This window comes from Trachemys scripta, chromosome 3 (assembly GCF_013100865.1).
Source record: "Trachemys scripta elegans isolate TJP31775 chromosome 3, CAS_Tse_1.0, whole genome shotgun sequence".
Classification (NCBI taxonomy): domain Eukaryota; kingdom Metazoa; phylum Chordata; order Testudines; family Emydidae; genus Trachemys; species Trachemys scripta.
The window spans coordinates 109,389,949-109,415,728 of NC_048300.1; the positions used below are offsets into that span (position 1 = coordinate 109,389,949).

Genomic DNA, 25,780 nt, shown 5'->3' on the forward strand with positions numbered 1-25,780 from the left:
CACTTTTGCATGACATTTTTAAACTCATGCAGGGGAAAGTTTTATTGAGCTGTTGAGGTGTTCCATCCAGAGGAGGAAATGGAATTTCAGAATGCCACCATCTTGGATTTTCCCTGTTCACGTTTAAGATCATACCAGTAAACCATAACTAAAATTATTTTAACAACAAGAAATATATGATCCACCTAGTTGAATGGACCAGTATGAAATAGCAGTAATTGTAATTAAAACAAGAGACACTGCTCAGAAGCCTTTTATGAGTTCCAGATGCAAGACCTGTCGTCCAGTCATGTTCATGTAAATGAGATTGGTATGAATATCCTGGGATCTACCAGCTTTCCAAATACTGATCTGAGTAAGGGATTTTTATTTCATTGATCCCAGTAGCTGTGGATTTCATTAAATGGCCTGGGCATCTGAACCCGTCTGATATGCATAAATAACACTACTTTATTCAAATTGGTTTCAGAGGGAGTATTTGCCACACACTTAATTTTAGGAATGATGATAGGCGAGCTGCGTTTGCCACTTGTTCATTACATGCTGGTCTTCTCAACTCAAGGATTCCTTTTAGGAATGTCAACAGCAAACTCTAAATTACCGAATACCTTTGATACTTGAAGTATTCCCTGAGGTGAGCAATGTGAAATCAAATTACTCTGATTTATACATCATATAACCATAAGCAATGAAGAGCAAGAGCCAGAAATCACCTTGCATGGTACTGTGGTGAAGATTACACTCTGCATTAGATTTGTTCCTATCTCTAATCCCCTTTATAAAACTGTCCATCAACTGAAGATGAGCTGTTTAATGTTGCCAGAGAGCACTGAGTGCTTTGTGTTCTGGAATGGCTATAAGCAAAAGTAATTCCAGGTTTTTTGTCCCTTCTCCCAGTGTTCAGAAAATGTGGGATTTATTATTGCATTTTTAAGCAGAACCGCCCATTTACTGCTTTTGGGTAAATCAGATTGCATTTTGAGTGAATCCAATAATTTTCTCAGGGAAATTTCATTTTAAACAAGATGCATAGTCAACTGCATCTTGCAGAGACACAAATTTCAATATTAAACTTGATTTGGTTTTGTACATATTAAACTTTTGAAGCACAAACCAAATGCTTGACTTCAATATATTTTTAAAAAATCAACCTCTATATATTATGGATTACTGTATTTTGAGTCCAAATATCAATATTAGCTCTTCTTTATTTTCAAATGTTTTTTGAAACAAATTGTTAGGCAGTGTTTCACATTTTCTATCTGCTTATAAACATTTTCACATTCTTAGGTGCTTTACCAGAACCAGAGAATAAGAATAAATAAAAGTAACACTACGGCACCATATTATGTTGTTCTGCACATTGACAATGGCCTACATAGGAGCTCTGGAATTAAGAATGAACTTTTGGATTTTTTTTGCTACTCAGAGAAATGTAGCAACATTTTGGTAGTGAGTAATAGCTGGGTCCTGCAGGACTTTGTGATTGTAACACACGTGACTTTAACTGAGTGACTTATTTCTCTATTGCTTTAAGAGAAGCTACTTGCAATGGTGACTGTATAAGCAGTACGGGGGGGGAGGGGAGCAATGGAGATTTTGGTGGTTGTAGGAAGGAAATGATCACTCTAAGATGAAGGTTTGATTAACTTTAGTTCTGGGTCTGGGCCCCCCATGACAGGAAGGAAGCCACAGCTGCAAGGCTCAGAAATGTGCTAACATTAAGTTGTTTAAAATACTATACCTATGACAGCAGAAATGAGGATTTTCTAGCATGGATCAGTCTGGGCACTGAATGTGCTACTTCCATTGGGGTCAACAGAAGTGAATACAGAGTCATAAATGTAAGAATTTAGACATTACAAAAAGTACCAGAGCTTCCTAGCTTCAGACTTTTCAGTGTGATAGGTAGCATTTGATTCCGTTATTGCAGACATACTACTAAACTGATCTTTTGTTTCAGTATTGCCATTTGCTAGTACTTGTGAAAAGTGGTAAAAAAATAAAATGTCTGACATCGTCTGTTCCCTCATCTTCCTTGTTTAATTCCCTTCCTTTACTCCCTCCCATTTTCTTTCAGCATTCCTTGCCTTTCTTTTTTTTCTTACATCCCTACCCTTTTTGCACCCTTGTCCATATCTCACTTTCAAAATATGGTGTTTCAAAGTGCTGAGAGAGTTAAGGGAGACATAGACCACGAGTTACAGTTTACATTAGGAAACATTTAGGCCTGGTCTACACTACACTTAGGTTGGTGTAAGGCAGCTTTTGTCAACCTAATTCTGTACATGTCTACACTACAGGTTTGCTCCCATGGATGTAAGTCCCACGCTACACTGACCTAATAAGTCCCACCTCCATGAGACGCGTAGCGCATAGGCTGGTGTAGGTATGGCTATGCAATGTCTGTATAGATACTGCATTACTTATATCGCATGTCAGCACCACGCGGAGCTCACAGTTGTGAGCCCCGCTGACAGGTATTGACATCCTGGGCTGTGGACTCTGTGTGGAGCCCTGCTACCAGGCAATCACAGCACGGGCTGTAGGCTCCACGCGGAGCTCACAGCTTCTGTCAGCACTCGGCACCAGGCTGTCAGCATCCAGCAGCAGGGCTCACAGTTCGGGCTATCATTCCCCCACACTGCCCCACTTAAGTCGGTGAAGTGCTCCGGAGGATAGGGCAGATATGAAAAGCCACAGTAGTTACTGCAGTGGCTGTACGTCGACCTCACATAGGTTGACTTAATTGTGTAGTGTAGACAAGACCTCTGTTGAGCAAACCTCAGACTAAGCCTGTGTTTCATAATTCCTCACTATTTGTGAAACCTGAATATTCTGCCTGTTTTAAAGTGAGCAGATTGCATTCCATGGGAGTTTAATGAACCCTAGAAACACTCGTAATTCAAGACATTGTTACCATTATTTTGTAGATATGAAGAGATTCTCTGTTTAGTTATCTAACTTAGTTCTTTAGAGTCTCTCACTTTCTGTCCTTGATAAAGTTCTAATACTGACTGGATTAGAATTTGACAGTTTTCCAAGATTTAGAAAGGCTGCTGGCTAGTTCCCCGTCTGTTTGCAGCTACTTGATCACCATGCTACCCAAGAGACAGAATTTCACATCTTAATCCTTCATAACTTTGCCTCCCCACTGCCACTGGAGAGTATTACCACTGTTTGTTAAATTTTGAAGTGCTTGCAAAATGTATTGGATTGAGAGCCCTGAATACGGGAGTCCCCTATCTACAAAACAGGTCAAGCACAGGCAGTGATGGTCCAGGCATCTCCACCCTACCAATGTGTCTCGACCCTCACCTGAAAGGGTTATCTTTGTGTGTCACAGTTCAGTTCATTCTTCACTCTCTTCCTCACTCTTCTGTGGAAATTGCCAGCATGGGTGCCCGTTGTAATCATTCATTGTTCCTATCGACTCTTGTCCTCTAGGAAATGCATCTGACAAGCCCATATAACACCCATCAGATATTTAACTATCTGGGTTGGATCAAAATTGTGTCTCACAGCTGAAACAGAGACCTAGCAGTGAAAATCTTTTTTTGCTGTTGCTAACATTCGAATTTTCAGTCCCTCACCATCCTGTGGTTGAAGATCATCAAAATGTAGGGCTGAAAGGGACCTCAAGAAAGCAACTAGTCCAGCCTCCTGTACTGAGTGTGGACCCAGAAAATCTAGATCATCTTAGAAAAGTCAATTGTCTAGCCAATTCTTGAAAACCTCCAAGGAAAGGGATTCTACAGCGTCCCTTAGACTATTCCAATGCTTAACTATCCTTATAATTAAGTTTTTCCTAATATCTAATCTAACTCTTCCTTGCTGGAGATTAAGCCCATTACTTCTTGTCTACCTTCAGTGAACATGGAAGACTGTCACCAGGTTCTGCCCCACTCTCCTCAGTCGTCTTTTCTCAAGACTAAACATGCCCAGTATTTTTAATCATTCCTCATAGTTCAAGTTTTCTAAACCTTTTATCATTTTTGTAAAGTTTTTTGTTTTGTTTTTTTAAGTGTGGCACCCTGAACTGGGCATAGTACTACAGCTGAGGCCTACCCAGTGCCAAGTAGAGTGGGACAATTACCTCCTATTACTTACATATCACCCTCCTGTTAAAGAAAATAATATTAGCAGATTTTTTGCAGCTGCATCGCATTGTTGATTCATATTCAATTTATGATCCAAATCCTTTTCTGCAGTACTAGTGCCTAGCTTCATCAGTGATTACCTATTTTGTATTTGTGCGTTTGATTTTTCTTTCCTAAGTGTAGTACTTTGCATTTGTCATTATTGAATATCATCTTATTGATTTTAAACCAGTTCTCCAATTTCTCACAATTGTTTTGAATTCTAATCCTGTATTTCAAAATGCTAGCATCCCCTCCCAGCTTGGTGTCATTCACAGATTTTAGAAGCATACTTTCCACTCCATTATCCAAGTCACTAATGAAAATATTGAATAGTGCTAGACCTATCCACTAGGTGAGTAACCCTGTCAAAGGAGGAAATTAAGCTGGTTTGGAGTGATTTGTTCTTCACAAATTTATGTTCGCCATTACTTATAACCCTGTTATCCTGTAGGTGCTTACAAATTGATTGTTTGATAATTTGTTCCAGTATCTTTCCAGGGATCAAAATTAGGCTGACTGATGTATATAATCTTCCCAGACCGTCTTTGTTTCCCTCTTTAAAGATATGTTTAAAGATATGTTTGCCCTTTTCCAGTCTTCTGGGACTTCACCCCAGATTTGAGCAGATGATTGCTCATTATTGCAGCAGGCAGAATGTAAAATAAAATAGAGAGTTCTCATTTTGCCTTGTAAATGAATACCACCACATTCACTGCATAAAAGTGACTGGGAATTTGGTGATGAGATGGCAAATTGATTCTAGTAGGATAAAAAATGTGCATGTCCCGAGCATGAGAGCTGGTTATCTGGTTGCCATTATGGAGGGTTACTTGTTTGCTGTGAATGATCTCTGGAGAGACACATTCTTTAGCCAGATGAAATGGTGTTATTTAAATAAGTAAATTTCAAATGTGTTGTGGTTAATTGAAGTTTTCTTATAAGTTCAAAAAGCTAAACACATTTGTACATACAGTTGTAGAGTAATAAAGGTTTTCAACCTGTTACAATTCCATTGTTGAAGAAGGGGTGGATCTAGACCAGGGATCCAAACAGAACTTTTTAGAAGCTCTGGGCTTTATTGTAGTTTTGTCAAAGCACTGGAGTAGAGCAAGCTAAAAAAATCTAGTGTTTTCCCTGAAGTATAAATCCTGTTGTAATGTATTTTGAGAAGCCAGTGCAGAGAACTGCTGTAGATATGAGTTTGATTAACTTAAACTCTTTGATTTGCCTTAAAAACAACAAACACATATACCTATGCGGATGGTTGCTCATAGGTTACAAACAATCCTCCTCATTCTTAGGACACAGGCATTTGATTTTATAAGTCCCTGATAGCTTCACTGTGGTCCGGAACCAGGATCTTGTATGTAAGTTTACTATATTGAACTCTGTTACTGATCCATTATCCTTTCAAACCAGTGTTAGGATAAAGGTATCTGCGCTGAATTTTGGATAGAACTCGAAAACACTGAGCATCCTCTAGAAAGAGAGAACTGTGCTATCTTATTTATTTGTTTTTCTCAGGATTTTAGAATAATTAAGGAGCGTCCATACACAGACTCAGAGCATACAGCCAATTATTTAAAATTATAAAACCAAAATGCAGTTCCATCAGCTCACCTTTCTACCAAGTAGTAGTACATTTACCACCCTCATACATTGGCCATACCTACCACTCATTAAAGCAAAACAAATAGGCACTGGAGTGTGCCCTGAAAGTCAGTAAATCTAGCTATTTTGGACTAGGGTCAGGAGGGAATTCCAGAGACCTGGAGTCCTTGTGGACAATGCCCTGCCAGCTGCCCCCTTTCTACTATATCAAGGGAAAATCTAGCATCACTGTCTCTATGGACCACATAACGATGAACAATTTTTATGACGAAATATCCAGCCTCTTTATTTTGAGTAGTTAACGTGACAAGTAATCCAATAATAACGTTATTCTTTAATTGCTCTTATCTGTGGTTCTATATCTTAATGGACCATTTATTATGTAAGTTTTATTTATTGTTAAAAATAAAATAGTAAAAATTAGTGATTTGGGGGTATTCAAAAGATGATTATCCTGGCGCCTGATTTTAATCTGTTTACCAGCATAAGAAGTTCAGCATCAGGAGCTACTGAATAAGTTTATCACTCGACCCGTATACTTCAACTCTGTGTAGGAGGAAGCACCTCAAGAAGTTCAGTGTTCCAGCTCCACTTGGTGTGTCTACACAGATTGCCATCATAGGTGTCAATTGTTGCCAGTTGTGATGGTATTTTCTGAAACAGCCTCTAGAAAATTAATTGAGGTGCATTTTTTTCCCACATAACTCATTGAATGACCATTGGATGGTCATAACTTTTTGTCTCTGCAGAACTGGTTTGGATTCAGACTAACATTCTGGAGGTGAAAGACTTTTGCCATTACCAATACGCTTGGCTAGGAGGAAACTGCGTGTAGCAGGGTGCTGCAAGGCCCTCTTGACTTCTGCCCTGGCTGTGCTGACAAAGTCACTCGGGGACCCTGGGGTTCAGTAACTACTGGTGCTGTTTATTTACAGGTTGTGCTCCCACCACCTTTTCACCATACACAGCATGGGTTCTAGTGTCTGCACCCAAGAAGGAAGAGCTATTGCTCTGCTTCCGCTCCCCATCCCGGCTTCTTTCCTTCCAGCCTTTTATATAACCCCAGGCTAATAGGGTGGGCAGCTGTCTCCCATTCACCAATTAGGTGCAGGTTTTCTCTAGCCAGCTCCAATTTACTTCCATTAATGGGAGCTGGCATGACAGAGGGCTGAGTCGCAGTTCTTGCCCGGCACCCTCTCTCACTATAATATAGTACTATGCTCTTATGTGTTATGCCATTTAAATTGTGCTATAACTTTTCTTCAAGTGATAGGTTGCCCAGAAGTCCCTTACTTTTTTTCTTCTCAACACCTAGTCTTTTTCTTTGATATTTATTGGCCATTAGAGTAGTTAGAACCAACTTACAATATCTTGAGTTCTACTTGCAGAAGATTTTAACTATCAAATCACATGTAATAATTTTGAGATAGAAACAAGAGTGACAGATAACTAAAATATAGACACTGCATACATCAGAAATTTCTCTTCGCATTAACTTTGAACTTGGTCATTTTCTTGTAAAATGATTTTTTAAACTAACAACTGTGTTGTCAGTTAGAAGTTTTACTTACCTCACCATAGCACTAATTTTGAAAACCATATGCTCTTTAGCTCCTTACTGGATGCCTAATGATGTTTTACAGCAAAGTGAGAAAAACAAGATATAATCATAATCAACACTGAAAAATGCAGCCATCAAATCATCATGTAAACAAAAGTCATTAGAATTTAGCCTGTGATGTGAACATTTCTGCAACTTATTTTCAACTTGGTTAAACATCTTTGAAGGCATGTTGCTGTTTTTCCATGGGAAATATAAAATATTAATGCACACTTTCATGTTTTGTTGTGACATTTCTCTCACTGTCTTTCCCAAAAGCATTGTGTTCTTTGTGGATGTTTTTGAACATTGTCCACTTTAAACATAGTCTTTTTCAAGTTTTCTGATGGGAGTTCTTTACTAAATAAATAGGTCTTGCTTCTATTGTGGTCTATATCATTCTTTCTTCTAATTATTCCTGAGTTATTTGCACAGTAGATCACCATTTTTTTCTGTGAACAAAATAGCTTGTCTATTTGACAGTGCAGTCACAATATAGCTAATATTCTTACTTTATTTTCCGCAAGCAGCTGACAAATCAAGAAGTGGTAGGGATTTGAAAGTGCAAAATGTAGTTCTATTTCAGAGACTTGTTCTGAGCATAAGTCAGAAATCCCTGATTTCTCTCCTCACTCTGACATGATCTTCTACCTCAGTGTTCGACAGCTCATTTAGGGCTAAAATCTTGTAAAGGGTCCTGAAGAATACAGGGAAAATGCACAGGCATTTGCACTTACACAGTGAGTACTATTATTGCAGCTGCATGTACATATTAAGTATTTGCTTACAAAAAATGATTAGCTGTCAACATTTGTGCACTGTCCTGAGGCCTGCCTGCCTTTCTTAAAGTCTGGCCTTTCATCTGTCCACTCAGTTTTCCCATTTTTAAAATGTGGCTAAAAGTAAATTCTATGGGGATGAGTTGTAGAAAGCAGCATTTGTTATGCTAGAGGTAGACACACGGCGAAATGAGTCTGGAACAAAACCTCTAGAGATGCGCCCTCCAACATAGGGTTGAAAGGTGCTATCATAGAGATATTCTAGATGCCTCAGACAAAAGGAACTATACAAGAACTTTTGAAATGTTAATGAGAGTGGCCCATTTCAGACAGTTGACAAGAAGGTGTGAGTAACAGTAGGGAGATATTAGTATTAGGGAAATTAGGTTTAGGTTTGGTAATGACCCAACCACTCCCAGTTTTTATTCAGGCCTAATCTGATGGTGTCCAGTTTGCAAATTAATTCCAGTTCTGCAGTTTCACGTTGGAGTTATTTTTTGAAATTTGTATCACTTCAAAAGTTATTTTTCCTCCCTTGGTATCCTGCTGTTAATTGAATGGTCTCATTAGACGGACCTCACACTTGTTAAGGCAGCTCACATCTTAACATGTATTTATACCTGCTCCTGTATTTTCTGCTCCATGCATCTGACGAAGTGGGTTCTAGCCCACGAAAGCTTATACCCAAATAAATTTGTTAGTTTCTAAGGTGCTACAAGGACTCCTCGTTGTTTTTGCTGATACAAACTAACACAGCTACCACTCTGAGAGCTGCACAAGTTTGTAAGGGTGGTGGGTACATGTTGAAACAAAGCACAAGGTGTTTGACCAGAAGAAGGTCTTCAAGCAGTTTGTGGCTAGAAAAGAGACGAGTAAATGACAATTTGTATGTTGAATTAAAAAACATTCTGACAAAGATAGTCATAGTGAATTAATTTTAATGGTGGGGATGGGTAAACCCAACCTAGAGAATGCCTTAAGATTGCTTTCATGATGTCTGAAGTTAGTATGATTAATGGAAATAATATTTTTTTCTTTCTCCTTTTAATAATCTCAGACCGTGCAAGCACCTGCAGTTAAACTCAACCATGAGTAGAATCTGGATTACACACAACCTTGTGTATATTTCAGCCTTCATGGGTTTTTATCAGAATACAAATGTATAAATCCTTAATGCTCTTAATGCCATCCATATGCTGTGCAAAAATCCTCAGAAATCTGTAAAAATGAAAATCAAGAAGATAGTTATGGGCTCAGAATGCTCAAAACAATCCTAAGCCATTCTAACAGCTAAAGATTTGTCAGCTGGATCCTAATACCCCTAAACCTCTAAAATAACAAATGCTGCCATCTACAACTTCATCCCATTATATCTGGGCATCTTAAATCATTTTACCAGGGGAGGAAAAAGAGAAAGCTCTACTTCTAAATTGAAAGCATAACTGTAGCATCTGCGCTACTGCCCAAAGTGCTATCATTATGTCCCGCAATCAGGAGAGCTTTTCTTAGATTTATGCTTCTGGGCATATGGACAACTAGAAGTCTTTGGAGATAAGGTTCTCTCTCTCTCTCTCTCTCATTATCATCCTTTTCTACAGTCTTTTGCTAGGAATGCTACTAGATTTTCCCTTTTACAGCATGTGTTCATTTGATGTTTACTTTAAGCTATTTTAGAAAGTGATGATAGGCAATCAAGACTAGACATATAAAAATACAGAAATCCTGTCTCCAAGGGAATAATTTGATTACTCACAACAATCCAATACACACACATATATATACACACTGTATATGCCAGTAAAACAAGATCCTGATAGCTGAGTCCTCAGCCTATGCAAAGACAACAATACATGTCTCAAGTTTTGTCATACATGTTTCTTTGCAGATAGGATCCCTCTCACTGTTACGGTACCAGTCAAAGGCAAACTCTTCTCACCCTCCTCAGGCAAAAATTTCCTCCTCCTGTTTAAACCTAAGAGCTTTACAATGTATAGGTCATTACTAGTCTTGAGACAACTGTGCCATTGGGAGTAAGGATTTCTGCTAGCTACTTTATCCTTTATTGGCAGGCTTTTGTTAGGAAAGGATTGTTTTCTTCCTTTCATACCAGCCATTCACATCTCTGATTTTATATATTTTTTTCACATCCACTCAAAGTAAGCTAATGCACCAGCACAGCATTATAATGAATTTTCTATTTGGTTAGATGAAACTTGGATTGTTATGACTAATCGAATTACTCCTCTGGAGACAGAATTTCTAAATAAAATGATGAGGTGAAGCGATTACAGTTGTAACCCTTCAGAGCATAAAAAGATGTTATGCTAATCCGCTGTGAATGGGCCGAATTAAAAAGGAGAGGGGAAAAAAGAATGCATTGGAAAAAAGAGGGGATATGAAAAGACCACTGTCTCATTTATTCCTCATCCATTCAAGCTCTGTTGCTATAGTAAAAAGTAGTGGTAAACTGGGCTGTTTTACCTTTCATGTCTGTCATTCAAACTGAGAGTTTTAACTGCTTGAATACAAACCCAGAGGGAATGAGAGAGAGCGGGTGTGGCAAAAAGAAGTGTATCCAAGAGAGAGAATAAGTATTTGTATTCTTTAAAGCTGCTAAACTTGGTGCTCCTTATCTCTAGAGTTTAAAACAATTGGCCTGTCATATAAAAGCAGCAGATGTACTGTAAGAGAGAAAACCAAAGCATTAAGATAACTAAAATCTAAACACAAGCCAGCAGCAACAAAACAATGTTTTTACTACATGTATTTAAGGCCTTACTGTAAGAATCATGACACCTAGGTTATACTCCCAGCTTTGTTGCAAACTTCTTGTATGATCTTGGGTCGATCACCTAATGATTTTTGTGTTAAATGGGGATACTGTACTGCTGTACCTCAGATGTGTATTATGAGGCACAGGTTAACATTTATAGGGAGTTTTGAGATCTTCAGATGGAATGTGTTATGTTAGGGTAGAGTATAATTAATTACCACCCTCGTGGTAACTAGTTGAATACTGTGATGTCATCTCCCTTTAAATGCTTGCGCACTCTTCAGTCCAGGAGACATGAAGTCCAACAGGAGAGCAGAGAAATGGCAACTTTTCCAGGCAGTGTTGGTTTCCTTGCTATTTTCCCTTTTTCTGTTTTGCCCTTTTGTAGTTTCTCTTGCTTCTTTAAGTCCCATCCCATCTCCTCTTTAAACCCAAAACTTCTCTCCCCTCCCTCACCCTAAATCACTACTCTCTCTCTCTCTCTCTGTCACCCTGAGATTCTTTCTCTTTCTCTCCCTCACCTTGAGCTCCAAAGAAAAAATGAGGTGAGGATTCCTGGGGTAGCAGAAACAAGAGGACTTCAGTGGATGCTGGAAAAAGGTGCCATCTCCCCAAAGCATGTGTGCACATTGTGGTCTCTGGGGTGTGCATTTTCATCCCATTCTCCCATTATTGGAGCCTTAGCATGTGTACATAGGAATCTGCTTTTGCCTGTTCTTTCATGCCTTCTCCGTGCCTCTTCCTAGCTACTCTTGTCAGGTATATTTAATCCTGCCTCAGCACATGGATGTTGGACCTCTTGAGGTCCCTTCCAGACTTACATTTTCTATGATTCAGTGAAAACGGGGAAGAGCAGGTAGGAATAGATGAAAGCCAGACAGGAGGTGGAAGTAAAGGCATGCTTTTTAACCTAGCAATGGCCACAACAGCATCTTCTAGCAATCTAGTAAGATGAACTGTAGCCAAGCACTCAGGGCCAGATTTTTAATGATAATGAAGCACCTAAAGATGCAGATAGGTGCATAGTGAGATTTTAAAAAAATGTCTAGGAGCTGAACTTCGATTGATTTTCAGTTCCTCAGTTCCCACAGCTTCAATAATGTGTGGGATCTGAGTAGGATCATGGAAGAAGGTGATGATATTTGAGTCACACAAATTATTATGCTAGACGATAGGTAGGTCTTTAGGCACTGATGGAGAAGGCTTGCAACAATGTAAACAGGTTGCTAAAATTGGAAAGGATGTAATAGCTGGGTTGCATTCTGCAGTAGAAGACTGGAGGCTCTAAAGATACCTTCACACACACTTTGGGGCAGAGAGATTGATGGAGTTTGAATTAGGGCATTTTATATATTATGGTGATAGGTGAAATTATTTTAAATGGAATGTCACATGGGAATGACTGACATGAAATATTTTGTGGAACCTTTTGATATAATTTTGGCACCAATATATGGAGATATGCCTATCTCATAGAACTGGAAGGGACCCTGAAAGGTCATCGAGTCCAGCCCCCTGCCTTCACTACCAGGACCAAGTACTGATTTTGCCCCAGATCTCTAAATGGCCCCCTCAAGGATTGAGCTCACAACCCTGGGTTTAGCAGGCTAATGCTCAAACCACTGAGCTATCACTCCCCCTAAAGAATACATTGGAAAAAAAGGGGGATATGAAAAGACCACTGTGTCATTTATTCCTCATCCAAACTAACTTTTAACTGAGACTCAAGGTAAAATTTGTACCTAGGTTTCCAAAAATGAAAGGCTTGAATAGGTCAACCTCCATCCACCATTTGTGCCTCCTCCTCACCTTTTTTTTTTATTAAACATTTGTTCCCTCTACAGAAGAGGTCTGAGATAATAGAACGATTGTTTCTTAAATGCTTGGTGAATTAATAAGGACAGTGAAATTTAATAACTTATCCTTTACGTATTATAGTCATTGTACTGTAAAAACAAATTAGTGTCATAAGTAACCTTAGCATGAAAAGTCAAGATTTACATTTTCGTTTCTTGTTTTTTCTCCCTGCATTCTAGCCATCATTCTATTGATAAATTATTAGCTGTTTCTTACATCTAAGAAGTTTGTTTGTATTTGCATGTTTTTCTAATTTTGAAGTAATTTATTTGAAATCTGCCTTATATGTTTTTATCTATTCTGCAGGAACCAGATAACATTTTTATTGAATCTGCCCTACAGTTATTTAACATAGCTAACTGACTTCTTTTCCCAGTCATTCCACCTTTCAAATTAATATATGGTGAGTTAGTGCTAGGTAAAGACTTCTGTTATTCATATTCAGTTGTCCTTCGTTTTCTTAAACATTTGATGTATGCATGCAGAGTCATAAAATCCCTTGTAGAGGCAATGAAATTCTAATCCGTATTTCTGACAGCATTCTAGTGCAACAAGAGTAGTAGTTGTGGTTGCAGTGGATTACCCCAAATTTTCTTTTAAGAATTATGGCTCTTCAATATTTAGTGGTCAGACAAAAAGAGAGTATCATATTTCTTATCCGTAATTAACAGATATAATTGCATTGCGTGGTTAATACATTGAGGTTTCTGTAGATGATAACGGGGCAAATTTTTCAATTTTAGATGCCTAAAGTTTTTGGCCCCTGGTTTTCAGAGGTGCTATGAGTTCTCAGAACATCACATCTGAAAACATGAATATCTCAAAATGTATTTTGGTTGCTAAGTAAAGATGTAGGAGACTAACTTTAGGCATCCAAGTTTGAACATTTTCTCCATATCTTTTAAGAAAAATGAATCTGATTCATTGTGTCATGTATGATAGATAAGATAATCCTCTGTTGATTTACTAAGCTGAAGCCAGTGATATTGCTTCATTGATTAAAGTCACACCATCAGGTTTTCTGCATGTATTCCTTTCACTTTAAAGAGGAGAAGAGAAAAGTCATATCTGGCTCTTTTCACTGAGCATGTCAGTGATGACTGCTCATAATGAAGCCTCACACTGTGGATTGTCCCTCTGTGTTTTCAACAGTAAATTACATGATAAATGAGGGGCAACTGAGCTGGGGCTCTACATGTTTTCTTGAGATCTGTGTCCCTGAAGAATTGAGTACATTTGTTCTCAATTTTAACTCTCTTAAAAACTTATGTTCAGTTTTTTGCAGAGATCAGTTTCTTGGTTCACTACAATATAAATATTTTTTTACCACCTGATCAGTGAGGGCACTTGGCATTCTCTCAATTTAGTGACTTTTCTCCTCCAAATCAATCATGTTTTAATCAGATCACAACTGGTGGAAACCCTAAGCCCAGATTTAAAAACGTAAAAGCCATTTGAATAATCTGCTTTGCCAGGAACCCAAAACATATCAGAATACAATATTCGCATATTGTAGTTAGCTTCATTTCTTTTGGCTGCCCTATGGTCTGAAGCTTTTGTTAAATATATAATTTCTTCTTTTGATGTAGTTGTTTTTCCTCTCTGGGAGGCTGGTTGAAAAAGTAGCAGCCCACAGCCCTTTCCAGAACAGAGCAGCTAATTTCATCTTTGAAATAAAAACAACTAAATGCTCCACTACTATGAGCACATGCAGCCAAAGTGTCCACAGATCCACTCTCAAACTCATATCTGTTACTTCTGCATTCTGCACAACAGAAGCCTACTCATAGTACAATCCTGATTGTCTTGTGTTATAACAAGCCTTTGTGCAGTAAATACTAATTCATCTTTATCTTCTATTAACAACAATATCTTAAAGTTCTATAGTCACTGAGGCCTGGTTTACATTAGAAAATTGTCAGCTTAACTATATCTTTCAGGCATATGAAAAATCCACACCTCTGAGCAGCATAGTTAAGCCAATTTAACCCCCAGTGTAGATGGTGCTAGGTTGAAGGAAGAATTCTTCTGTCAACCTAGCTATCACCTCTTGGGAAGGGGGATTACCTTCAGTGATGGGAGAACCCCTCCCGGTGTAGGTAGATAATGCAGTGTTGAAACTGTGCCACTGCAGCATTTCAACTGTAGACAGACCCTCAGACTGTCTATCAAATCTGATCTCCATCACTGTAATATTTGAGGACTTTCCAAATAATTGAAATAACAGTCACTCTATCTTTTTCTTTCATCAGTCTGTACATAAAATAGCTCAATTAGTTTTTAGAATTTAGGTTTTAGGATATCCCTTGGGGCAGTGGTTCTCAATCAGGGGTCCAGGGCCCCCTGGTGGGCCGCGAGCAGGTTTCAGGGGGTCCTCCAAGCATGGCAAGCGTTAGACTCGCTGGGGCCCATGACAGAAAGCCAAAGCCCCACCATCTGGGGCTGAAGCCTGACGCTCTGAGCCCAGCCACTTGGGGCTGAAGCCAAATCCTGAGCAACTTAACTTCATGGAGGGCCCTGTGGCATGGGGGCCCCAGGCAATTGCCCTGCTTAACACTGGCCCAGGCTTTTATATACAGAAAACCAGTTGTTGTGGCACAGGTGGGCCATGGAGTGTTTATAGCATGTTGTGGGGGTCTGAGAAAGAAAAAAGTTGAGAACCCCTGTCTTGGGGAAAGGGTGTATGTGTGAGAAAAAACATAAGAGAAAGTAAAGTCAGAGGATGAGAGTTACAGTTTGTTCAGAAAGTGGCTAGTCCCCGAACATTCTTATTTCTTGCAGTAGCTTAGGTCCAACTCCTGAGTTCTGCCTTCTCCTATTGGTTGGCAGTTTCACTGGTTCAATGAAACCTAACTATCATGGGTGGTCGTGAGCATGGAGAGAGGCAATCTCTCAGCTGCTGTGGAATGTTTTGAATATCAAGACAGAGATTTTGAACTGGACTCTAATCAATAGGGAATCAGTGCAGAAGGGAGGACTGAAGTGGTGTTTCATGGAAACCTTTGTTGCTAAGCAGACAGGCTATTGTGTTTTGTACGAGCTGGAGGTTTTCTTTAGGGCATGTGGTTTCATTCCTATATATAATTGGCAAGAAACAAGCATGAAGGTCACCATGACCAGATTTGTGTCTGATTAGACACCACTCAGTCTTTCAGCCAGTCACAGATGTAAGTAGGTTGGGGTTTTTTTAATTTGGGCATCTAATAGTTCTAAGGAGTGCAAAAAGACCCCAAGACCGTGGACCAATTTAACAATCTGACAGCAGATACTCTCAAGAACAGAGGATGTTATAGAGGAAGAAAGTTCTTCAGAGCTGTTCCCTCCTCCGACAATACCTCCTCAGACTTGCCTAGATTCACCTTTAGCCAGCTGCTCTTATCCCAGGTGCTTATTTTGGCTAGGCTCTTGAGTTTGATATAAAGGAGATGTACAGCTTGCTACCTGTGGGCAAGTCACAGCCTATCTTGTTTCACCAGCAGTGGGAGAGGACAAGGCCTTGAAGGACTCTACAAAAATGCTTACGGTTGTAGGTGGAGGAATAGATACCGATAGCAGAATTTTGAGTTGTCTCTGAAAGAGAGAGAGAGAGAGAGAAGACCTGAGCTATTTTAGAGTGTTTCCATTAACCCCTGCAATTTGTTGGAGACCGAAGAAGAGCATGAGCATCAGAAGTACCAAATCTTGCAGAGAAATTCTGAAGGATGTACTTGCCTTGTCAGGACAAAAGATGAGATGAGAAGGTCATTCATTGGAGCACAGTCAACTAAAAACATTAAAAAAAATTAAGACAGGCCCCCAAAATCATGAGACATTTCAAAACATTAAATTGTGGATTCTTTGGATCTCTGAGTTTTTGGGCCTATAGGTTTGCTGTTGTCAAGCTTTTCTCTACAGCCTGAGGGCGAGAAATTTGAGGTTTTGAACGAAAGCCAAGATTCTCATGTAATCATGTGAATCCTTGAGTTGAGCCTTTCAGAAAAACACCAAATATCACAAGACTCATGATAAAATCCCATGAGTTGGCAACGCAGAACAACAAATGCTTTGTCAGTATTATATCCTGTCTTGTAGCTGGACTGGGAAGGATCCAGGATACTGACAGCTGGTTTTGAAGACTGATTTTTGCTAGCTTCTTGTTTAGCTCGTTTAGGATGTTGGGCACCGAGTGGCAATTACAGGTCCCTGAGCCTAACATCAACATGGGGGCAACTTGGTAGAAACTATAATGAAGAATAGAATTATCAGACATATAGATGAACATTATTTGTTGGGGAAAAGTCAACACAGCTTTTGTAAAGGGAAATCATGCCTCACCAATCTACTAGAATTCTCTGAGGGTGTCATCAAGCATGTGAACAAAGGTGATCCAATTATGCTTGTATTTTCAGAAAGCCTTTGGCAGGTCTGTCACCAAAGGCTCTTAAGGAAACTAAGCGGTCATGGGATAACAGGAAGGTTGTGTCTTGGATCAGTATTGGGTTAAAAGATAGGAAACAAAGGGTAGGAAAAAATGGTCAGTTTTCACAATGGACAGAAATAAACAGCGGTGTCTCCCAAGGATCTGTACTGGAACCTGTGCTGTTCAGCTTATTCATTAATGATCTGGAAAAGGACTGAACAGTAAAGCGGCAAAGTTTGCAGGTGATAACATTATTTAAGATAGTTAAGTCCAAAGCTGATTGTGAAAAGTTACAGGGGGAATCTCACAAAACTGGGTGACTGGGCAACAAAATGGCAGATAAAATTCACTGTTGATAAATTAAAATAAATGGATAGTGGAAAAAATAATCTCAACTACACATGTATAAAGAAGGGGTCTAAATTAGCTGTTGCCACTCAAGAAAGAGATCTTAGAGTTATCATGAATAGTACTCAGAACACATCATCTCAATGCACAGCAGCAGTCAGAATGGCTAACAGAAAGTTAGGAACTAGTAGGGAAAGGATAGAAAAGACAGAAAATACCACAGTGCCACTATATAAATCCGTGGTACATCCACATCTTGAATATGGCATCCAGTTCTGGGCGCCTCATCTCAAAAAGTATATATGGGAATTGGAAAAGATTCAGAGAAGGGCAACAAAGATGATCAAAGGTATGGAGCAGCTTCCATATGAGGAAAGACTAAAATGACTGGGATAGTTCAACTTAGAAAAGAGATGACTATGGGGGGATATGATAGAGGTCTATAAAATCATGAATGGTATGGGAAAAAAAGAATAGAAAAATGTTACTTACCCTTTCCCACAATACAAAAATCAGGGTCACCTGATGAAATTCGTAGGCAGCATATTTAATATAAACAAGAGGAAATACTTTTTCTCACAACATACAACTAACCTGAGGAACTCAGTGCTGTGGAATGTTGTGATGGTCAAAAGTATATGTGGGTTCAAAAAAGAATAAGATAAGTTCATGGAGGATAGGTCCAACACTGGCTATCAGCCAAGATGGTCAGGGATGTAACCCTGGGAAACCCTAAACCTCTGACTGATAGAAGCCTGAAGTGGAAGACAGGGGTGGATCTCTCCAAATTTGTTTTGTTCTGTACAATCCCTCTGAAGCTCCTGTACTTGCCAATGTTGGAGACAGGATACTGGGCTAGATGACCATTGGTCTGACCCAGTATGGCAGTTTTTATGTTCTTATGTTTGTATATGGTAAGTTGCATGATCTCTAGCACTAAGCAGTGTTTCCTTTAGGATTCATCTGGTGATTACGTATTTTAGGATTTCCCTCCTCAAAGGGTGAGTTGCTGACAATCTCCCTCAATAAGGAGATGTCCTACGTATTTTCTATTCTTAAACCATCTAGGCAGGTCAGGAGTCAGAGTTTCATGTAGTGGCCCTGATTACTCTGTGGTTCCATGACAACTACTTGTTTGAATACTCTAAATTATTGGAAAGGAAGGCATTTATATTTCTCCTTCTCCTCTTGGCTTGTTTTTTGTGTCTCCTGAGTCCATCCAGGTGCAGGTAATCATGTTTGTTGCTGTGTTCCGGGGTTGTGAGGGGGCAGTCTGGATTTACAAAGCAATTTGCACTGCAAAAAAGTTCTTTTGGTTGTAACTTTTCAGTCTTTATGGCAGAGGAGAGGTTAGCTGTCTTTGCTTCCTTCCGTAAAATTACATAGCTCTATAACAAGTTTGGAACACCACGTTCAAGGTATTCCTTGCTGCCAGTAAATTCTTGCTTGTAATTTTTATAGGTGTTTAAATTGGTTGAAGTTATCCAATGAATATTACTTTCCGTAAAAATGGCAAAATGCAGCTGCATGCCTTTGACAGTAATAACATTTATTTTCTGTGTACTGTGTGCTCCTCTATATGAACAACAGAGATGATTAAAATGTACATAAAATAATACATCATTTTCCTCTGAGGTGGAATGACACTGAAACAGTTTCTGTTGTGTATGTCATGTACGAAGTGTTGCTTTTGTAATAAAGTATGTGTCATCACCTATTTTCAGGGGTTTGAATACCAACTGTCAGTGTTAGTTTTTGGGGTAATGAGTGATGTCTAAGCATTTCTAATGCCGGGGGGGGGGAGGGGGGGGAGATTTTACACAATATTATTTTAAAAAAAAATTGTGGCTGAATTGAAATTAACATTCCCTTTTTATTTACAAGTGAATTTTTAAGATTGCTATTCCTTTAGTTAAACAGCTTTGTTTTTCAAATCACAGTCTGACAGGTGATTATTTCATAATGTGCTCTAATTGCCCAGATTTCTTTTCTGAAAGGTTAAAAGCATGGCTTTATTTCAAAAGGATTTACTGCACCCATTGTACATTTTTTCATCAGAAATGTCATAATAATTTGAACTTGTGGCCCTACTATCTAAGGGCAACATTAGCAATGACCTAGCTGACTGTAACAGTCTGTAGGGTCACTTATATGCAAACTGATGAGTTGTAGAAGCTTGAGACCTGATGGCTCATAATGGCTTCAAAAGACAATTATGTCTAACAACTTGCTTGTTAAGAAGCCCAGCATGAAACCATTGCAGGAGAGTCCACGTTTTGACTTGGGAGATAATAATATGGATGCTACAAAAGTGCATAATTCTATATTTACACAGTGGATCTTTAATTACTCCTTTCTGAGAGCTGTTCATTTACATTGTCAGTGCTCATCTTAATATAACATTTTTTTTTTTTTTTTTTTTTTTTTTTACTATTATCAAACCCTGCTTTCAGAAGCAGAATGTGAATTTGACTGGTGTAGTACACATCTATAAAAGTGGGATTTGTCTCACTCTTCGGGTTTGTACTAATGAATGAGCTCCACATAATTGCACTCAAGAACCAGTTATCTGAAAGTATGCTTTTAAAGCCACAAAAGCTATGGTGAGCCTGATTCTGCACACACTTTGCATACAGAATTTCCCTTATTTTCGATGGGAGTTCCACATGGAGTTCTTAAACAAGAAGAGCCCTGACATTATGAAACAAGTATCTAATGTTTCTATCCAGCTCTCACTATTTTTATCATGAGTCTCATGATATTTAGTGATTTTCTTAATACCTCAGCTTCTGAGTCCTGTGAATATGTGAATCTCCATTTTTTTTTTTTTTTTTTTTTTTTTTTTTTTTTTTAATAAGTCTCTTGCTCTTGTGGTTGGGGAGAAAAGATTGAAGATGTGACCTGAGTGTATTCTAAATGCTCAATGAACAAAGGGCAAATAAAAAGAACCCCAAGGGTAATATATTTTTAATCTCATGATCTTTGGGGACCTGACTCACAAGTTTTGCTTGCTTGGGGTTGGCAATGTAGATCCATGGAACGCACTTCGACTGGATAAGCCCTACTGCAGTGTAAAATGTTGCTCGTTGAAACCCTACTAGACATGAGAATACAAAAATAGTGTAGCTGAAGTCGATGTACTTAGAGCTACTTACCGCGGTGTCTTCACTGCAGTAGGTCGACTGCTGCCGCTCCCCCATCAACACCGCCTACGCTTCTCGCTCCAGTGGAGTACCGGAGTTGATGGGAGAGCGCTCGGTGGTCGATTTATCGCGTCTTCACTAGACACGATAAATGGACCCCGGTGGATCGATCGCTCCGCCGTAAGTGTAGTACAATATAAGGGAATTTCTAGGTAGGTCTCTCAGTTCCACTTGGTATGGTATGGTATGCCAACTTGCTTGCATTAGTTTTAAATATATAATAATGCATCAAGCACAAATGTTGCTAGGGGCATGCACATCATTTCGAAAAAAAACACAGTAATGGAGGGCCCAGCCGTTTCTCCGCATTCTCTGTGTATACAAATGTTGCTCTTTTTTCATGGAAATGGCGATTAGCCATATCCATTGCACCACCCTTTTCTGGAGATCCACATGTGGGTAGGTAGGATGTGTGGGACCAGGGTTTGGTAAAGAAGGCAGGGGCGCGCGCGCGCGCACACACACACTCTCTCTCTCTCTCTTTCTCTCTTTCTCTCTCTCACGGTAACTTGGCCAGAGGCTGTATTTTAGTAAAGCCATCATTTAAAGAGGGCCTGGTCAGCAGCTGCTTGTCTGAAGAAGCCCCTGCAATGTTCTCCAGGACCTAGGAAACATTGTATATAGGCTGTCTCTACAGTGATGGCCCTTCAGCTATAGTGCAGTGTTGTCCAACCTTTTTGTCATGAGGGGTGAACATGCTGATTCAAAAAGACTCATGCTGATTCATGAGGGAGACTCCTTGGTGGGGAGCTCCCACAAATGTAGAGCTAGCACTGCCAGCTTCCACATCTCCTTCCCTATAGTCCTTGAAAAAGGAGTGTGAGTGGTCACAGCATGCTGCACTTTAGCTATCCCCAGCTAGCATATGGTCCCTTGGAGACCAAAACCAGTTGGCACAATTTAGGGCATCACACAAGGTGCTCTAATCTAGGCTGTGATAAAGAATCAAGGAGCTATAGCTGTAGTTTCTCAGCTTCTTCTCATTCTCCTGTCCTGGGCTACCCTCAGTGGTTCCATGGGGGGAAAGGTTCTTTGCTAGGCATTCCCCTAAGCTCGGGCAGAACCAATTGAAATTCACTCCTTTGGGCTCCCACAGACCCTGAGCCCTCCCCATAGTAACAGGAACTATTCAGATACATCAGTTTAAAAATCTCATGGCACAACTCAGGGATCACATTTTCAGTTCATTATCAAATACAAATTTTCTTCTTAATGTGGTTACCCATAAGGCTCATGATTTAGAGCCTTGAGAGCCACAGTTTAGGTACCTGTGCTCTACAGGAAAGGTTATTAAGCCCATGTTGATTAAGGGAACAAAAACCCCCTCACCTTCCAGAAAGGCAAATAGTCTAACAATCTTTCATTCACCCAGGAAAGTCTTACAGAATACGTGAGTCTTTCGCACAGTATATGTGCACACAGGAGTCTACTGATACCTATTGTGCAACTGGATTCCTTCAATCCCAGTACAACTTTGCTCAGGTGTTCTCAACAGACAGTTTCATCTGAAACTTTTTACAGTAGTCAGGTAAAAGGAATCTTTCTTTATTAATGAATTTTTAAAGCTTTTTAAAATCTTCTTAATTGTATCATTTACATCACTCTGGAAAGTTAGTAACCAGAGAATAAAACTCAAATTGATAGAAAGCAGAATGATTTTTCTGGTCAGATGATTAAAACATAGAGCAAGTCACTCTGAAAAAGAACTGCTCATAAGAAAAATTTGCTTGTATTTCTCACAAAACCTCCACCCCCTGCCCATGATAGATTGACTCATTACCTGAGTTGCATGGAATACTAGTTCTCTGTGATGTTACCCAATATTGGCTGTTGAATCTAATCAGCCAAATTTTAGTTTTAATTAACAGTTTTATAATACAAGCATAAAATCATAATGTAAAACAGTTTTTCTTGATCAAATGCATCTGGTCTTACTCATGGTACATAGTTACACTATTACTGCGTAACATGGTGAATACTCACAAAGTAATACAAATCAAAAATTAACATGTAAACAAGGCATAAGATATACAGCAGCTTCAGTCAAACACAAGGCACAGTATATCACACTTCACAGAGCAGGAACGCCTATCATAAAATGCCATGAATGTTAGAGGGTAAAATACCAGGTTAAGAGGTTATATCTACAATCTTGTACAAAATCTGTGGATTTAAAGCTGGCTTTTAGAAAGATGTCTATTCACTAATAGTATCATATAAACCACGTTGCAAATCCTACTTGCCTTTTCTACTTGAATAACTTTGTTTGACAGAGTAGAATATCATTATTATTTTTCCTATCACCATCTCCTTAGTAAGGGTAGGTGAGTAGATTTCATGCCTAGTCTCATAAATTTTCTGATGATTGTGCAAGGTTACATGTAAATACTGAGCTCCAGAAGGAAGGAGAATACAGATAAGAGATGTGCTATAACTGAATCTCATACACGGTGATATAATTGAATTATTATAGTATCCAGCGTACAGTTCCATTATGTAAATAGGTGTTGAATTTTGAGGTGATTTTGTTGAGTATGTAATAAAAATTAGTTTTTAAAAGAAGTTCAAAGTGACTACATTTATCAGAAATTTGAGAGAAAATGTCCTTCCTCTGCTATTGTCTGTAGAAGGAAAACTTGCCATCCTCACCAAACAGTCAGGATCTTTTTTTAAGAGAGGCTAATATCTAGTATATGGTCCCATTAGACAGTAGTCTTATTTCCTAGCATTATTAAAGTATAGAATGAGCATTATTGACCATTAGTTCAGAGTCTGCAATGTAAAAACAAAGTAAATGAACATGCAACGGTTACCTACCTAGGCCTTGGCAGTTGTTCTAAAGGCTTGTACGGAGTGCCACATTTTGAACAGTTACAAGGACCTGAGCACTGATATTTCTCATGGAATATAGCCAATAAAACACTGTCACCTAAGCCAGGAAAACAGTTAAACTCCTGAAGCAATCCTTTCTTCACATTGCTTGAGAAACGTTTATTTGCTGAGTTCATACGGTGGCTTTTGAAAATGAGATAACTGCATGGCTGATGAGATACTTTAATTAAACTTAAGTAACAAACTTGGCATAAGGGTTACTATAATAGAGGTTAATATAACTGAGCTCTTGTTCTTTCCTTCCAGTCACTCTCCTTTGCCTCCTTTCTAAGTCACCATGAAAACACCACCATCTACCATAGGTAGAATCAGGCCGATATTCTACCTAGCATCTTTGATGCAGCTGTCTCTTTTGATGATCACATTCATGTCATGTCTAAACTTTTCTGCTTCTTCCTACACAAGCAGGCCTTTCCTCTCATTCCACCCAGCGAAAACTTTTGTCCAGGCCCTCGTCATTGTGCATCTTGACTACTAAAACTTCTACCTACCTACGCATGACACAGGCTATCTTATCCCACTCCAATTGATTAAAAAAAAAGCTGTTATTAATCTCCTTTGCTTATTGTTCTGAATACATCTCCTCCCCCACTTCATGTCTCTCCACTGCTTCTCCCTCCTCCATTGCATCAATCACAAGACACTTCTCTTTACATTTAACACCGTACAGCTCTTAACCCTCCTTTGCCTTCTGACTCTAATACATTATGTAATACATCCCTCACATCCACTCTGCCAGAGGTGTCAGACTCCAATGCCCATTGATCCAATTTTCCCTCAGTCACCTTTGTGCTTTCTCCCATGCCAACCCCTGTGTCTAAGAGGCGCTCCCCCTTAAACTCCATTAAAACACCACATTATCCTCTTTCAAGTCCATCCGTAAAACTCATCCTTGTTATGGTGCCCATAACAGACTCAACAATGGCTAGGCAGCTAGTGTGCTATGCTATTTATGCTAAACATGATTTCTTTATTGGTACATTGTCACCCTGTTAGGGGTTGGGGGATTTCGGGTAGGCTTCTGACAGCAACCTCCTGGTGGTATTACTCCGGGTTATGTTGCCCAGCGTCAGGAGTCACTGGCCACATTGTCCAACAGTGGGAGTCAGTGGGAGTAAGGGAACCTGGGCCCTTCCTGCTCTACAGGTTCAAACCCTGGGCCCAGTAAATAGTAGTTCAGAATGTGCGGCCTAGGGTGGCAGGTACCCCTACGCCTGCTCCCTGGGCCACTTTCTACCCCGGCTTCTGTTCCTCTGTTGGCGTCACTGGTTCGCCCCTGGGTCCCTCCTGAAGTCCTTTCCGTCTGTGCTCCAGTGGGTCTTTCTCTCGCAGTCACCTCTTGTTGTCGTTTACCTCCGTGATTGAAAGGTCTGGAGCGGTTTGGCAGTGAGGCCTGGGCCTAGCCACGTGGGGCCTCTGCGGCTTCTTGGCAGGAGCCTGCAACATACAACTGCTCCCCTGGTCCTTACTGAGCTGAGCTGCTCCATTTTGAGCTCTGCCTCGCTATGAGCATGCCCAGCAGGGGCATCTTGGCCCAGATCTGCTCCTTAACACTTTTATTTACCAGTGTGGGGTTTGTACACCCTCTCTCACATCCCCATCCACTTCCCCATTTGCTTTGTCCACTTGTTACGTCTCATCAGAGCTGTATGCCAAGACTGTAAGCTATTTGGCACCGGTACTGTTGATCCTCGTTATATATGTTCAACTCTAGCACCTTGATCCCTGATTGGAGCCTCTAGACGCTAAACAATGCAAGCAACAATAATAATAGTATAAGCAGTGGACAATAAATGTATTCTTCTGTCTATCCAGCCATATTGTTTAATCTTGTTTATGTATGTAAATATTTATATTTGTATATTAGAGAAACAAGGTGCATGAGGTAATACCTTTTATTGGACCAACTTCTGTTGGTGAAAGAGAGAAGCTTTTGAGCTTATGCAGAGCTCTTCTTCAGATGTGAGTATATGAAGCCCACTAGTGAGTCAGTGTTGCAGATCTCCCTCTATGCCAATCTGCAGAGGATATGGGTCCAGGATGACAAAATGATGAGGGAGGGGGCACTGCGCTAACCTGGTCTTGGGATGTATGCTCTCCGTAAGCAAGAGGAAGGAAAACCTAGATAAGGGACTCAGGAGACCAGGGTTCAATTTTCTGTTCCACCATAGATTTC

General features: G+C 39.6%; 1 protein-coding gene across 12 annotated transcripts in view; it reads left to right on the forward strand.

Annotated features, from left to right (window-relative positions):
- Positions 1-25,780, forward strand: part of PTPRK (protein tyrosine phosphatase receptor type K) — a 563,838-nt gene that overhangs the window by 491,796 nt on the left and 46,262 nt on the right. The window lies entirely within an intron of this gene.